Genomic DNA, 16,866 nt, shown 5'->3' with positions numbered 1-16,866 from the left:
TCAACCAATGTCTGTGGATAATCTACTACATTCTAGTTCTTGTGTTACACTGGGGCTACATAAGAAATCCCAAAATCCATGTCTCTTATTGCAGTCTAGGAAATCACAATACGTACATGTGTGATGCATTGCGGCATACAGATATATTCACTCGCATTATGTCATATGATTTACAACATCTCTGTGAGGTAGAGAAGACAGATATTGCTTGCAATTTGTAAATTAGCTGATTATTGTATGTGTGTGGTTTATTTAATTTGTTTATTTGACAGAGAGAGAGAGAGCTCAACAGGGGGGCAGCAGGAGAGGGAGAAAACAGGCTCTCCCCTGACCATGGATCCCGATGTGAGGCTTGATCCCATGACCGTGAGACCACTACTGGAGCTGAAGGCAGATGCTTAGCTGACTAAGCCACCCAGATGCCCCCTTAATTATTGTGTTTTTGAGAATTGTATCTATACTATACTAGAATGAGGAACTGAAATTGTGTCTATTTGGTACCTGTCAGTGTTGATCTAAAGAATTGTGGTCACAGTGGGATGGTGCGGAGGGAAGCATGTTTGATTGAGGAGATGGGGAGATGAGGAAGTAGAGACAAGGATTACTTAGAAACCTCTTTTGAGGAAGTAGGGAATAGGGTGACAACTGAAGGCAGACATGAGGTCAAGGAAGGTTGTTAAGAGTTTTTTTTGTTTTTTTTTTTTAAGATTTTATTTTTAAGTACATCCAACGTGGGGCTCAATTCACAATCCTGAGATCAAGAGTCACATGACATACCAACTGAGCCAGCCAGGCACCCCTCTTAAAAGTTTTCTGAAGTACGGTCATACACTGATAAGAATGAGTCAGTGATAAGGAGAATATTGATGATGCTGGAAAGAGAGAGAGGCAGGGAATAATTGCTAGAAAAGAATTCTCTGAAGAAGTTTGAAGAGGATGAGATCTGGGATAAAAAATAGCCTTAGAAGAGAAGAGAAAGGGTTAATTCAGTTTAGCAGGTGGGAACAAAAAGTATGGCCATGGTGAGGAGGATGGCAGATTTGGTGATTGGAAATGAGATGATTTTCTTCTAACTGACATTTTCCCAGTGAGATAAGAGAACAGTTAGCTAAGGAGCAAGTAGATATTGTCTGAGGTGTAGGAAAAAGGAAAGGCAAGGAAAGGTCATTATATATTCCATTTTATATTTTTAATGTAATAACTTTCTCCCCTTCAACTTCCTCTATAATGATAGAAAACAGTCACCCCCTAGAAATTTACATAATTGTAAAAGTCTTCACTGTTGTCGTTATTATTTATTTACTCTACAGCCATCCATAGAAAGTTTTACTTTAATGTGAGATCACATAGACTACTTGAACATTCCGCCTTATGGGACAAATTTACATTGTGCCACAGGCAAAACAGTGCTTACTATGTTCAGCTTTTTATTGCTCATAATGATGGTTTACTAGTTTTAAGGTTCAAAATATTTGCTGAATTAATGGTGGTTGTTTGTTATTGAATGCTGCGATAATGTCTTATAAAGTTGAGTGATAGTTCTTATAAATTTTCAGCAACATTTTTATATTTCTAAAGGCTACATTAGGAATGGATATTGTGCGGGCCAATTCTCCATGGTGTTTCTCCAGGTCTTGTGACAGCTTTCAATCCATACTCTGTTTTCAAGGGCATTTTCTGTGCACATGGCATAAGACTTTAAAGAAAGAGATCTTTCTGGAATAGAGGGAGAATCTGCTTCCTGACTAAACTGATAAAAATAATAGCTCTCTCTGGAGAAGTTTGGGCAGATATGTTTAGCAACTCCTTATAAGATTGGGGTTTCCCTAAGCTCAGAATTTCCCAGCTGTGATATATACTCAGTAGGATGCAGTACCCACTTAGACCCACTTGCTTTACTCCTCCCATGGGACTTAGGGAACAAGGGGAACCAATATGAATGAATCTCATGTTGCCTGCTGTGTTGTGAGTAGTAAAGTAATTCGTCTCTGACCCAGGAATTTCATGTCTTTGAAGAGCATTTATGACTGTGGCCAGCTAACTTGTTAACTTATAAATAAACATTACAGTCTTTTCACAGTTCCTGACATTTCAAAGGCTGATGTTGGCCCCGTCATTTAGCAGCATTTAAAAATGCAAAGTGTTTTTTCTTTTTCTTTAGAGTTACTTTTGACCCTAATCTTTTCTTTCCATTTTATTATTTTTAAATTTTAGGATTGAATTTATACACATAGTTATCTCAACCAATGTGTAAGACACACAATGTGTCTTAAAGTCCTTCATTAATAATGATTAAATGTTTGACTTTTAAAAATTATAACTTTTCCTCCATTTTTTTAAAAAGAACAGTTATTCTAAGAAGAGTTTTCTTCTGGGTGGAAATAGTAATTGTTTCTGAGTCACAGCAAGCAAAAGATTGAATTTTGAGCTCTGAAGATCACATTCCAGCTAAACAATTTCCCAAGGAAAAGAAAGCCCAAGTACTTCCCTAAATATCAAGCAAATGACAGCAATAATTGGTAGGGGACTGCTTTGAACTGACGATGGAGAGCAGCTCACTGTGGTTTACCAAATTTAGACTTGGTAAAATGAAACCTAGTAGGTACAGGCAGAGGAGACACCAGGGTCAGTCAATGGGGCAGGCCAAGGACAGCCCAGCTGGCTTCTTTCAAAGACTACAACCAAAGAGAGGGTCTTGAAAGTCATCAAAGAGGGAGAGACAGGAGCAACATAAAATACTCTGGAGATGGCAAGGGAAAATTGCATCCTGTGCTTTTAGGACGGCAGGATGTGGGTTGACAGAATCAAACATGGAACTTTTCTACTCAAAAATGAGTCAGGGGATAAGACTGGTGATCAAAGGCAGGAAGTAAATAAAGGTCCCAATGCAGCTGGGACCCATGATGCATACCACACAGTGAAACCCAACTGAATTGTTTCCCAACTGGTAAGGAAACATCATGAAGTAAATGAAAAGATGCCTAATTCTGGAAAATGTGGTGGGTCTTAGTTAGGTCTCCTGAATTGTCCAGGTTAAAACTTCATTAAATATAATTATTAACCATTTAAATATGCATTTATTCATTTTAAGGAACTTAATGTAAATCTAAGGAGTTAAAATTATAGACCATTAAAACACTCTTTTTTATTAAGCCCACTTCTAAATAAAGGTGTTAGGCATGAATTCCATTTATTTTAAAATTTTTATTTATTTATCTATTTTTCAAAGTAAACTCTATGCTCACTGTGGGGTTTAAACTCATGACTTGAGATCAAGAGTCACGTGTTCTACCCACTGTGCCTGTAGGCACCCCTGTTAAACTACTCTTGTTTGTGACATATTCTTGTACTCTTGTTGTGACGTAAACTAATTCATGAATCATTGTATTGGATTTCTTCTTAAATGCATTCAAGTAAAAAAAATTCATAAAAATGATAAGCTTTCACAAGTATTACTTTTTTGAGGGGTGATAAAATATCAAATAAAGCTATGCTGTTGTACTATTTCTACCTTTTTATTAGAAGCATGTGACCTTTGAGATCTTTTTTTGGATAATACTAGATGAGTACTTCTTTTCTTTTTTCTTGTTTCTCTTTTCTTGAGAAACAAGTTAGAATAGATCATCGGTAATAAAGTGTTTTTCCTTAATGCCAATTTAAAGGAGTTAACAAAAGGACCTTGATTAAAATTTTAATTCTCATGTTTATAGAATGTTGGCTACCCCACCGAAATAAATTGCCTCCACAAGAAAGGGCAATCAAATCAATGGGAGAGTTTAAAGATGAGAAGCTGTATGAAGTTTGCTCCATATGCCATTTATTTAATGAATGTTTAATGCAAGACAGGTGCTTATCTATCTGTCCTTATGGAGCTTACATTCTGGCAGGGGGAGACTGACAACCAACAAATCAAATCATATGCCAGGTGGTGATAAGTGTCATGGAGGAAAATAGAACAGGGAAGAAGGAATGAGGGATGCTGGGAGTGGGATGGGGATGTTGTCTGTCAGACATTGAAAGCACACATCTGATAGCAATGTTCCCTTGCTCGAGCCTTTCAAAGCCACCCCATTACCTTCAGCACCAAGATCACACTTCTAAGACAGATATTCTCCACCCTGCATGGTTTGACCCTTGATGAACTCTCCATTCTCAACTGCTTCAGTGCCTTCATGAACACTCTTCATTTTGGCCATATTTAGTTACACAAAATACCAGATTACGACATGCTGTCTCATGCGTCTAGGCCTCTACTTTTTTATGCACCTTAGAATACCTACTCCTTCCTTCCCGGTTCTGTTTACCTAGTAAACTTCTTCTTACCCTTTAAGACTCAGATCTAGTATCATATCTTCTTAGAAGTGCTCTTGGATCCATTTTTCTGCTATCAGGTCAGTTTCAAGCGCTTCCTCTTTTCAGGACCCTGTAAATGGCTCACCCCAGTGCAGCCTACTTATAATTCCACAACACTATACTCCATGCTTCTCTGTTTTAACACCCTTCACACCGTTATATATGGAAGTTTGGAGCTACGTGGGTATAAATAAGTAATATCCTCATTTTGAATTGGTTTTCACTGCATTGTGCATTATTTGAGGATAAGATTTGCGTATGTTTGCATTTACACTCTGTGCATGATCATAGTCCCTGGCACATGGGATGCATTTCATAAATATTTTCTCATCAGTACATTTTATAAATCAACATTCCAATCAAGTTCTTGATATTGATTGACTTAGCCGCAAAAATCCCTTATAGTGGGGCGCCTGGGTGGCTCAGTGGGTTAAGGCCTCTGCCTTCGGCTCAGGTCATGATCTCAGGGTCCTGGGATCCTGCCCCGCATCGGGGTCTCTGCTTCGCAGGGAGCTGCTTCCCATCCTCTCTCTCTCTGCCTGCCTTTCTGCCTACTTGTGATCTCTATCAAATGAATAAATTTTAAAAAATCTTAAAAAAAATCCCTTATAGTATTTTCTACACACTAGTATAAAGATATAGTAACATGAATATATCCACCCCAATTTCTTTCTTTTTTTTTTTTTAAACTTTTTGTTATTAGGGATGCCATGTCATATTCTAAGGACATAATAATATATAACATCCATTGAACTCATACTATGAGCCAAGCACTGTTCTAAACATTTTACATGTAACAACTTATTCATTCCTCATGACAGCCCTGGAGATGGGTTTTATCAATTTCCCCATCTTGCATGGCCACAAAATGCTTAAATAACTTGTCCAAGATCTGTCATACAAGTAGATTTCAAACACAGGTAGCCCAACTCTCGTTCTTGTGTTTTTCACCACTATACCATGTTGTCTAATTTTTATTAAGCCTCAGAAATTTAAATTACTCATTCCTTAAGAGAAAGAAAAAGAAGCAGCTGAGAAATATTGGCAGAGAATTTGAACGACTGAAATTTTTAAGGGTTGTTTGGAATGGTGTGGAGGGTGCAAAGTACCTTAGGAATTGTGCCAAAGCTTTGAACTTAAGCCTCTAGGTACAGTAAATTAGACACATGATATTCTCGTCATCTGCTGTCTTCAATAATAATTCATTTAATCCAGTGAAGGATGGTAAGTGCTTTGGAATAAATACAAAATGCTGTGGTTTCCATGGGGTGCAGTAAGAAGATTTAAAACAAATAAGCAACTCTTGGTAGCCTGCAAATAGTTTTCTCACTATACACTATATGTCCTGTTGGTATAATAACAACAAACATTTGAAGAACATGTTCACACGCCCTATTTCATTTGATTCTTTCCACAACTCTGGACGGTAAATAGTGCATATATGATTCATGTCTTACAGAGGCAACGACTTGAAATGTAAAAAGCATGAATGAGACATGTGAATTACATCTCATATATCTTCTCCTTATCCTGCTTTTTAAAATTATTATCAGATAAATGATAAAAAAATCTCAAAAAATTATTATCAGATAAACAAGCTTAATTGCAAATGATGCTATTTATTTAATATAAAGTGATAGTAAAACTGGGACAGTTCTTCATTAATGCTAAAAAAATGATTCCAGAAGTGATATCCCAGAAGAGATAAAAATGGACATATACAGGCCATATGCATAAAATCTCTTAACTTGTAGGACCTTTTAATTGCTTGTCTTACCTACCAGCATTCCAGCTGTTCTGGACGCATTTTTGGCAGCTCCTGCCTCCTACATTCCTCTCTGGGGAGAGCCTGGAAAAACCAGGAATGGTGGTTCCTAGAAATCTGCATGCAGGTCTTAATGATACTTTAGTGATAGTCACCCATAGTTCCCCAGAGGAAGCAAAATATTTCACATATTTTCTTTCATGTTGGATCATTCCTACAACTCTAAGTATGTATAGTAGATATTAATGTTCCATCCAGATTTACACATGAATAATTGGTTAGAATAATGTGACTCTATTTTCCTTTTAGAAGTTTCTCCTTGGCCTCTTCATATATGTTTTTGTGAATTTAGTTTTGCTATGAAGCACGAGAAAACATTTCTCTTCTCAAACCTATCATTTCTCACTTTTTTCCATCAAACGAGCAGCACCATCACTCAGTGCTTGAGTAACAAACTTAAGAAATTCTTGATATTTCTCTTTGCCTTCTCTTGACACCAAATCCATTGGCAAGTCCTGATGTCTCTTTTTCTAAATTATAACCCAAACCTGGGACATCTGGGTGGCTCAGTTGGTTAAGTGTCCGACTCTTGCTTTTGGCTCAAGTCATTATCAGTGAGAGATCATGTCCGTTGTGAGCCTCCCGTGGAGTCTTGTATAAGTGGGGAGCACTGAGCCGTGCTCAGTGGGGAGTCTGCTTGAGATTCTCTTTCTCCCTCTCCTTCTGCCCCTCCTTCTGCTTGTGCTCTCCTACCCCTTCTAAAATAAATAATCAATCTTAAAAAAATGAATTATAACTCAATCTGTCAACTTCTTTATAGTACAGATATTGTCACTAAATTTAGGGCTAGCATTCCCAGGACTTAGTATAGTATCTGCTATGTCATTGGTACTCAACAAATTATTTCTAAAATCCATATTTCTTTTCCTACACAAGCAGTGATATTCAAAATATTTAACAATATATATGGCAGGAGCTTGGGGTGTCAGTAGGAATACTGAAGTGCTGTAAGTTCTCTGCTATGCCACATCTTAACCCTTTAGTTACTGAAAAATTTGGAGGTCCTGCAGCGGGTATAGGATGGCTAGGATAGGAAGGTGGCATATTAGAGGATGCAGGACAAGGGCAGCATTTCAGTATTTTAACAACTGAACATTATATTTTGACTTTATCTGTGTGTAACAGCAAATATCAGCTACCACTTTGTCTAAGCTGACATCATTGCTCCCAGGGTTTCTTAGTTTCCACTAACCGCCTAATTTTTATAGTGATGCTTTTAACACAGTAGTTGCAGCAAGTTATTCCCATTTGGAATCCTCCAAAGGACTTCTCAATACCCTTGTAGTAAAACTCAAATTTTTTTAGCCTTACAAATCTTTTTTGGATTCCGCAGTTCATGGTCCTTCAACTAGCTATTTCTCCCCAAATCCTCCCATGACTGTCTTTTCTTCATCACAGGGGAGAACTGAGATATAAGCACACTCCTTCAGAGGGACCTTCTGACTACCCACCATTACAGAGTTTTGCCCATCATTCTGTATCTCATCCCTGAATTGCAATTCCCTACATGGAACTCCTTGCTAGATGTTGTGTTTGTATTTGTCTTTTCTTTCCTTTCCTTTTTTTTTTTTTTTTAAGATTTTATTTATTTATTTGACAGAGAGAGATCACAAGTAGGGAGAGATGCAGGCAGAGAGAGAGGGCAAAGCAGGCTCCCTGCTGAGCAGAGAGCTTGATGTGGGACTTGATCCCAGGACCCTGAGATCATGACCTGAGCCAAAGGCAGAGGCTTAACCCACTGAGCCACCCAGGTGCCCCTGTATTTGTCTTTTCTGTCTCATTCTCCCCACATAAATTAATCAGAGCACTGGAATGTTCTCTCTCTTGTTCACTGCAGTATCCACAGGACCACCTAGGGCAGTGCCAGGCATGTAATAGGCTCTTAATAAATATTTGTCTTTCGATCAAATGAACGAGCCAGATACGCTCCTGGGCTAGAGTGCTGATGAGTCCTGATAGCACCATTTCTTTTTCTTTTTTTAAAAGATTTTATTTATTTATTTCAGAGAGAGAGAGAGGACCCATGAGCCAGGGGAAGGACAGAGAAGTAGACTCCCCCTGAGCAGGGAGCCAGAAGTAGGACTTGATCCCAGGGATCATGACCTGAGCTGAAGGCAGACTCCTAACCCACTGAGCCTCCCAGATGCCCAACTGTAGCATTTCTTAAGTTTCAGAAGATACTTAATTTTTTAAAAAATTATTTATTTTAGAGAGCGAGAGTGAGAGAGAAAGCACAAGTGGGAGGGGCAGGAGAGGGAGAGAGAATCTCAAGCAGACTCTGTGCTCAGTGTGGGGCCCGATGGAGGGCTTCATCTCATCACCCAGAGACTGTGACCTGAGCCGAAATCAAGAGTTGAGAGATTAACTGGTGCACCACTCAGGCACCCTAGGAAATATTTAATTTTTGTTAACGTGCTTATCAACTGAATATCACAACAGTAAAAGTGTATGTAGCTACTTTTTGAAGATGATCCTGTCAATAATTTGCTAAAATGGAAGTATTTTAAAATATGAATGTATTAGAGAAGAAGACAAAATGCTTCTCTTATAATAGGCTAGGCAAAAACAAATTTTTTTAAAAATCTGAACTATGTAGTTTGGGAAATGTTACTGGAAATGTACTCATCCAAGAAAAGTAACTTGAGTCCTCATCTCATTTTACAGAAAACATCCTGGCAGCCAATATTACCATGTTGCAGCTATAATAAACAAGTGTATTTACCTAAATATTAACTAATCAGCAGGAATAGTCCATAGATTTAAAAAAAAAAAGAGAGAGAGAGAGAGAGACTGAGATACAAAGATTGGGAATATAAAGTGCTCTATTGAAATAAGGCAGGAAAGAAGAAATCTGCTACATTTCTTATTCTCTTTTAATTTTAGTTTTGTAAATTCTAAGTAGTATCCGATAAGAGTTTAGTATAGTATCATGGAATAATCCAGCAGCTTTGTGATCTGCAGACTATTTACGACATTAAAAAAAGGGCAGACAGGCCCCCAGTGAATGCCGAATTCATATATGAATGTGGAAATATTATGACCGCTGGACATGACTTGTCCTCGATTCCTCAGGAATAATCAGTTTTAGAGGGTCCAGGGAGAGCCTTTCCTGTTGGAGATTTTCTTTGTCTGTTTCCGTCAGCTGTATCTGATAGGAGTTAGGCTAAAAGTGAAACACAACATTCTGACAGTGAATCCGGCAGACAGATTCTTGGCTGCATTCTCAGCAGCACTTGAACTTCTGCTAAGCATGTGATGAAAGAGTGTTTTCAACTGCACCAGCTGTGGAGAGGTTAATAAAACAAAAGAGGAGAAACAAAAGTGCTCACTGCAGAAAGCTTCTGACTTTACTGATTTTTCTGGTTACAAACAGTAGGTCAGAGAGCTCTAACCATGGTATTGTTTTGGCCTTGAAATCATTTTAAACAAGTTGGGCTTCTGAATTAAAAGTTTAAAGATGATAAATAAGTTGCACATCCAAATGCAATTCTACGTATTTTGATCTAGGAACTTGAAAGTTCATACTTTGCCAGAGACCGGTGGGAGTTAGGAAAACTGTGTTTATTTTATTCGAAACTTAGGTAGCTCCTCCCACAAATAGAAAACTGCATGCCAGCTTTCTGAATCTCCAGATATGCGGAAGTCAAGGTGGTCTGTGGCCTGGGAGCAGAGACTTGTGTTTTCTGTCCCTCTTCCTGTGTCCCGCAGCTCCAGGAAAGGTCCATGGAATGTGGAGCCTTGGCCAACCTGCCTCTCAGGAGGGGATTCTGCAATCCTGTCTTGCGCAGAGAAGGTCAGTTGCTGACCCAAGAACCATTTAAACTGGAAGAAAAATGAAACAGTACCCTGGGGGACTGACAGCAGAGGCCTTACTCTACACGTTAGAGCGCAGCACGCAGGACAGAAGAACTATCTACTCACCTCTCGATGTCCTCCAGAGGCCCTCAAGCCCCTGTAGCTGAGGTCCAACACTCAACGTGCTAGGTCATCTCTGCGCTACCCATGAGCATTCCCATGAGCTGAAGACAGGTAAGCTATGGAGTCCCCTCGCTTTGCACAGTAATAAGGCTTCCATCAGGAGGAGAGACACAAAACTCTCATCGTTGACTTCACTCCTGGCCATCAGCCGGGAGGCCTGTTATGTATGTAAGTGTCCGAGGGTACAATGGATATGATCTACAACTTGTCGTCTGGGAGATATGGCCTCTATGTTTGTTGGATTAAATGGGGGCAGAAAAAGTTGTGGACATATAAAATTTGTAATATGTGAGAGAAGCTTTAAAAGGTGTTTTTTAAAGTGATAGTTTGGTTATATTTTTAGTTATATGTATATATTTTAAAGATTTCATTTATTTATTTGACAAAGGGAGAGAGAGATTGAGAGCACAAGCAAGGGGGGAGGGGCAGAAAGCCGGATGCGGGCCTTGATCCCAGGACCTGGGACCATGACCCGAGCCAAAAGGCAAACGCCCAACAGACCAAGGCAGGCAGGCGCCCGAGTTATACATTTTTTAAAGTTATTTATGTCTTCATAAATTTCGGTCTTCATCATCTCAGCTGTGAGACTCAGAATCAGAAAACTATGAGATAAAATTGATTGTGTTAGAGACCATTTCTGAATAGTTGCAGGACTCCCTGCAACTAGTCCTAGCGCTGGACGCCTTCCCCTTCTCCTCCCGACCCTCCAGGATTCAAGCCCCCCTTAAGCTCATCCATTCTCTTTCCCTTAGCATCTTCTCTCCGTTGAGCAGAGATCCTCATGGAGCCTTCTCTGTGACTCATGGTTTCATTCTCTCAAGCAAGGGAGCAACACGGCAGCAAACACAGGAAGCAAAGAACACCTCTGTCCTGTACCTGAAGACAATCCGCTGTACAACATCTTGATTTATTAGGTTTATAAGTTAGGGAATGATTAATTACAGCAGTGAGGGATCTGTCCTTTTAGACTGTTATTTGCCACAGGATAAGGAATGGGATGCAGTTGATGCAAATGTGATTTGCAGAGAGGTCTGGTTTGGAGTACTTGAAGTCTCACGGAGAGGTGTCCTTTGGACAAAGTGTTCGAAGGGGTAAAGAGAGCACTGGGGCAAAAGTGGGAAGGTGTTGAGTTGGAAGGAACAGTATGTGAGACGCGAAGTACCCCCCCATTCTGTGCAATGTAACTATAAAATTGTCAAATGATGATTTGCATGTCAAGATAATGGTAATTTCCACTTCATTTTCACTCTGCAGCTGGCCTGCAAAGAAGAGAGTAATGTGTAGTGTTTTTCCATCTCCCATCTTACTCTCAATAATTCAAACCACCTAACATTTACCTATGCATCACTTATAGACATTGGCCATTTAAGAAACAGAAACAAGGGGCACCTGGGTGGCTCAGTCCTTTGGCTCAGGTCATGATCCCAGAGTCCTGGGATTAAGCCCCACCTAGGGCTCCCTGCTCCATGGGGAGTCTGCTTCTCCCTCTCCCCCTCCTGTTGCTTGTGTTCTCTCTCTCGCTGTCTCTCTCTCTCTGTTAAATAAATAAAATAAAATCTTTAAAAAAAAAGAGAGAGAAAGAAACAAAATGACAGTTCCAGGTGCGACATCTTCAAAGATCACATTTATAGTGTTACTCTTCACTTCCAAGCAAAGCTGTATTTTTAGGGTGACTAACGTAGTTTTTTGGACCTCGGTTTTTTTATGTTGAAAGTAGGGCTCACAGTACTTGGCTAAATATAAAGAAGATAATTCAGCATATATATAATCACGTTACCTAGCAGAGAATAGGGAAACCAGTTTACAGTTCTGCATCCTTCCGCATAAGAAATACAGCACCTACTGAAGTTGATAGAGAGGTAAACATAAATGAATTCCCATAATATAATCTTTAAAACACATATAATCAACCAGCCAAATTAGATTTGAGGAGACACTTGGCTTCTAATTCAGAGACTACTTCATCTTTGCATTTCTGTCAGAGCTTTTGGAATGTGTGAATACGTTCAAGTGGGCCATAAGCAAACAAAAGTTTCAAATCTTCGTCTGGGTTTGGAAGAAGTAGAAATAGCATAACTCTTGGCCCCGAGACTCTGTGGCTTTCCCAAGAGACAAGATGTGCTGGGCGTGGAGCCTTAGATTGTGGAGGAGCAAGATTACATGGCTTGGAACAAAATATTATTCTACATGGCCCAACAAGACATGTTATCAGATACTTAGTACTGGCTGCCTACCTGGGCAGTGCACCAAAAAGAAGAGTGTGGGGTAGAGGAAATAATTATTGGAGGCTCTTATTCAACACCTCCCATGGGAGGGAGCCCTGGTACTGAGTCTCTTTTGCTGCTGTTGGGGGTAAAATATCCTTTTCTCCTGTTTTCAGGAATATGTTGCTTGAGTCAAATGATTATTTTAAAATTTCAAAATAACAGCATTAGCTTTAGCAAACAGAAAAGATCCTTTGCTGTTCCTGCTACTGCCAGCCACTGAGAGAGGCCTGGCGAGAGCTGAATCAGTGAGGGGCACAATAGGGTCTCCCCCTCCCCCCGGGGACTCTCTTTTTGTGGGTTCTTCCCCAAGGGAGTTGAGTAAAGCACTCAATATGCAGAAAGATGGCCAGCCGCTGGCAGGTTACCTCTGGCTTGCAGCTAAACAAAATAAACAAAACAAGGGACCCATTGCAACATTTGAGAACTTTGCTTTGATAATCGAGAACCTGGAAAATTTTTGCAGCATAGATTCTCCAGTTCGTTCTCCCACAAAAGTTTGCTAGCCTGCTTGGCTGAGTCTGATTTTTGTTTATTCTAAAACTGTCCGTGAGTATATCTATTTCCACATAGGGACCACAATGCACAGAATATCTGCATGTCCTTGCCTTATCAGGGTTCAGATTCTCCCTGGAGTATCTGCTGTTTAATATCTCAAATAAATACAATATTGTAGAGTGAAAATCTACAAATAACTTTCTAGAAAGTACAAATGGAAGCAGATTTCTTCTTTTTGGACTGTCTGCTTCATTCTCATAAGTTATTTTATTTTAATTAATTAATTTTTTTAAAAAGATACTATTTATTTATTTGACAGGGAGCACACAAGTAGGCAGAGAGGCAGACAGAGAGAGAGGGGGAAGCAGGCTCTCTGTTGAGCAGAGAGCCCAGATGTGGGGCTCGATCCCAGGACCCTGAGATCACGAACGAGCTGAAGGCAGTGTCCTAAACAACTGAGGCACCCAGGTGCCCCGCGTAAGTAATTTTAAATGGTAAATTTTTAAAAAGGTTTTATGATCTTTTAATCATGTACTAGAAAGTGAAAGACACTGGAAAAACCAGTTTTGAGATACTAATGACTTTCTGTAAAAGTCTGTAACATTGCTCTTAAAAATCAAGGCCAAACGTAAATATTTATAGATTTGTCAGATTAGTTTCTGTGGGTCTTTGTTCAAGAAGAGAGGATCCCCCCCGAAGACTTATTTATTGAATCACCAATATGATTTTTAAATTGTTGTCACTCTTTAAAATTTTCAGTTATTGGTGGTTTTGTGTCAGTTTTATCTGCTATTAAGGCTTCTTCTCCTCCTTTCATCAATGAGAGATCTGGATAATATCTTCACCGTTATATCTTCTTCCTCATCACCATCCCCATCTTTACCACCACCATCATCATCACCACCACCAACCATAATCATCACTCCCCCATCATCATGACCATCATTATCATCCCTACATCCTCCTCCTCCTCATCACCACTATCACCACCACCACCATCATCATCCCCACCATCCTCACCATCATCACCACCACCAATCATCATCGTCATCCCCACCATCATCACTACCATCCTTACCACCATCACCATCACCACACCATCATCATCATCATCCCCACCATCCTCATCACCATCTTCACCACTGCTACCATCATCACCACCACCACCACCATCATCATCACCACCATCCTCATCATCAACACTATCATCATATTACTCACTTGGAACCATTATACATCCATTATGTTCATTGTCGTAATAAACCTAAAGTGTTTACAGGTAAGGGTCTGAAAGTTAAAGCTCCAAGGACTCAAGGCTAGTAAGTGATGGCTCTGGTAGAATTTGAAGTCAGGTTTGTCTCTTTCAAAATTCTTACTTGTCCCTAATTCTGAAACATGCAAAATTCTCAAAATCCAAAATATTGCCTCTCTGGGCATGGTAATAGTTAATTTATAATCCTTAATATATCCAGTGGAGCAAATCTTTGCCTTTAAATTGCCCTGTGTTTGTTCCTCAGAATCTCTGAGGATCTAGGGCTATCCCACACCATAAACTCTGTTGGTTTTGTTCTGCAAGGCATTCAGTTCTCTGCCAGAAAACAGTTCAAACATGTTGGAAGAATCAAGCTTCCTGAATTGGGCAATGCATGATTTGGTTTAAAACTGATATAACAATCGGAAATTCTGCTTATCCACTGAATCATATTGATTACATGCCAGAGTCTTGTTTTTTATCCTAACCACACTCATCCCATTTTTTTTTTCATCCACAGAATTCTCATAGCCTACAAAGCAAATTTCAAAACAGATATACAAAGGGATGAAAACGCTTAGGTAACTTGATAAAAATTACAAAGGGGAAATTAATTACAAAGATAACTGTAAGTATCCGGAATATATAAGTAGCATCCAAGTTCCCAAAAATGAAATCATGTTATTTTATATTTTCAGAAAATGGAAAAAGAAAAACGCCCCTCAGAGTAAAAATAAAAGAAGAGATAAAGCCTAAAAATGGAAAGCAACCAGGGAGATAAAATGAAAGACAAACAGGAATGTTTAGAAAAATCAGATAACAGCGATCCAAAAGAGAGAACCCTCAGGACAGAGAAACACACAAAGATAAATACTGATGGAAAATAATCAGGGCACAAGGTTATAATTCAAAGTAAAATTTCCAAATTGCATATCCTGTTTGAAATGTGTATCTTAGAGTTTCCATGTGCTTGCTGCAGTGAGGAAGGGCACTGGATCTGGAATCAGAGGTCCTGGTTTGGGGTCTGGCTCAGTCATTTGTTATCTCTGTTTACTTGGACAAGCTACTCAAGGCCTTGTTTTCTAACATATAGATCAAAGAGATGCTGTTAAATGTCTTCCAGTGCGAAAGAACTTAATCTAGCAATGAGTAGAATTTCGAATGACAACCTACATGGCAAGATAGCATTTTCTTACCTTTTACTGATACTGTACTGATGACAAGTTGCACAGGACTCAATAGCAGTCAAAGAATGTCTTCTTTAAAAACAATAGCTTTACCCTATCACTGTCACAGCCACATTTTGCTAACGTTATGCCAACAGCATCTTACATTTTATTTTATGTGGTGGATATCTGATTTTCCTTACTGGTTAGAAACTGACTAAGCAAATAAAAGGTTAACGTTTTAAGGTTTATTGCCATTCTTGAGGTCTATATTAAATCAGTGTACAATGGGTCACTATTGTCATTTGGGTCCTCTGTAGAATATACTTTAGCTTTCTGCTCAAATTCTCCCTGTAATTGTCAAAACTGTAAAACCTTTAATTTCAAATACACAACAATGCATAAAAGTATAGTGCTGTAGTTAGCATAAATTTTAAGATGGTCTAATAGGATGCATGTTAGAAGTAAAGGTGAGTTTGACATTATAATTTCATAAAGAATTTAAAGTCACATGGATAATTTTTTTTTTCTGATAATGAAGAAGAGCTCTTTCCCCATCTTTTATTGTGTTTTTTAATGCCAATACCCTTGAGTAATATAAAAGTTAAGTCCTTCCTCTCTTTAACCCTGCCTCCCCATTCCATGTTCTCTCTCTCTCTTTCTCTCTCTCTCTCGCTCTCAATCACACACACACACACACACACACACACACACACACACGCACACATACCTTTGAGCACATCAGTGGAAGATGCAGGCATTTCTCATTTAGGGAATAATGAACACAGGCATTAAGGAAGGCAGGTGTTAAACGTGAGCTCATGTTGGAGTTTGAGAAGCTGGTTTGAGGGAAGGAAGCATAGATGGGAATCAGTATAATCTGAGCAGAGCTATTCCTTCTCTCAGAGCTCCATAACTTTTAGCTATGAGATCTTGAAACATTATTTAACCCTCTGAAGCACAGTATCCTAATCTGTAATGTGACTATAAAAATAGGATCTATGTTATAGGATTATCAGTAACGAAAGTACTTCTGTGCTCTGTAAGCTCTCAAAAAAAGTAAACTGTTCAATCCACCTTTTTGGATGTAAATTGGTGGATTTTTTTTTATTAAATTAAAATAAGGGAGTATTCAAATGGATAAAAGTAAGAAAAGTAAGTGTGAAACACTTATAAAGATTATAAGAGAGACTTTCGAATTCTAGAATAACATATTTAGAATACAGAAATTACTAAGACCAAGTCATGAACAAATCAGATCCTTCTATCTTTATAAAGAAAAATGTAAATAGTTAATTATTCAGAAAGTGGTATTAGATATATAGATGTATTTACACAGGAGTCAGAAAAAATAACTTATCAGTGAGGTTGAAACAGATTTATAGCAGAAATGGGGCTAACAAAGGCTGGTGCCTCTGTTCCCTCAAAGAGATTTACCAAATAAGAATGGTCCCCTAGTACAATGATAGCTACTTTTAATTATTCTATGTTTGTCAGTTGTCTTAACTGGGAAGAATTTCTTTCTTGGTT

Source organism: Mustela putorius, unplaced genomic scaffold (assembly GCF_011764305.1).
Source record: "Mustela putorius furo isolate JIRA1106 unplaced genomic scaffold, ASM1176430v1.1 tig00003863_pilon_pilon_pilon, whole genome shotgun sequence".
Classification (NCBI taxonomy): domain Eukaryota; kingdom Metazoa; phylum Chordata; class Mammalia; order Carnivora; family Mustelidae; genus Mustela; species Mustela putorius.
The sequence above is the reverse complement of the archived record's forward strand: the minus strand, read 5'-3'. Positions refer to the sequence as shown.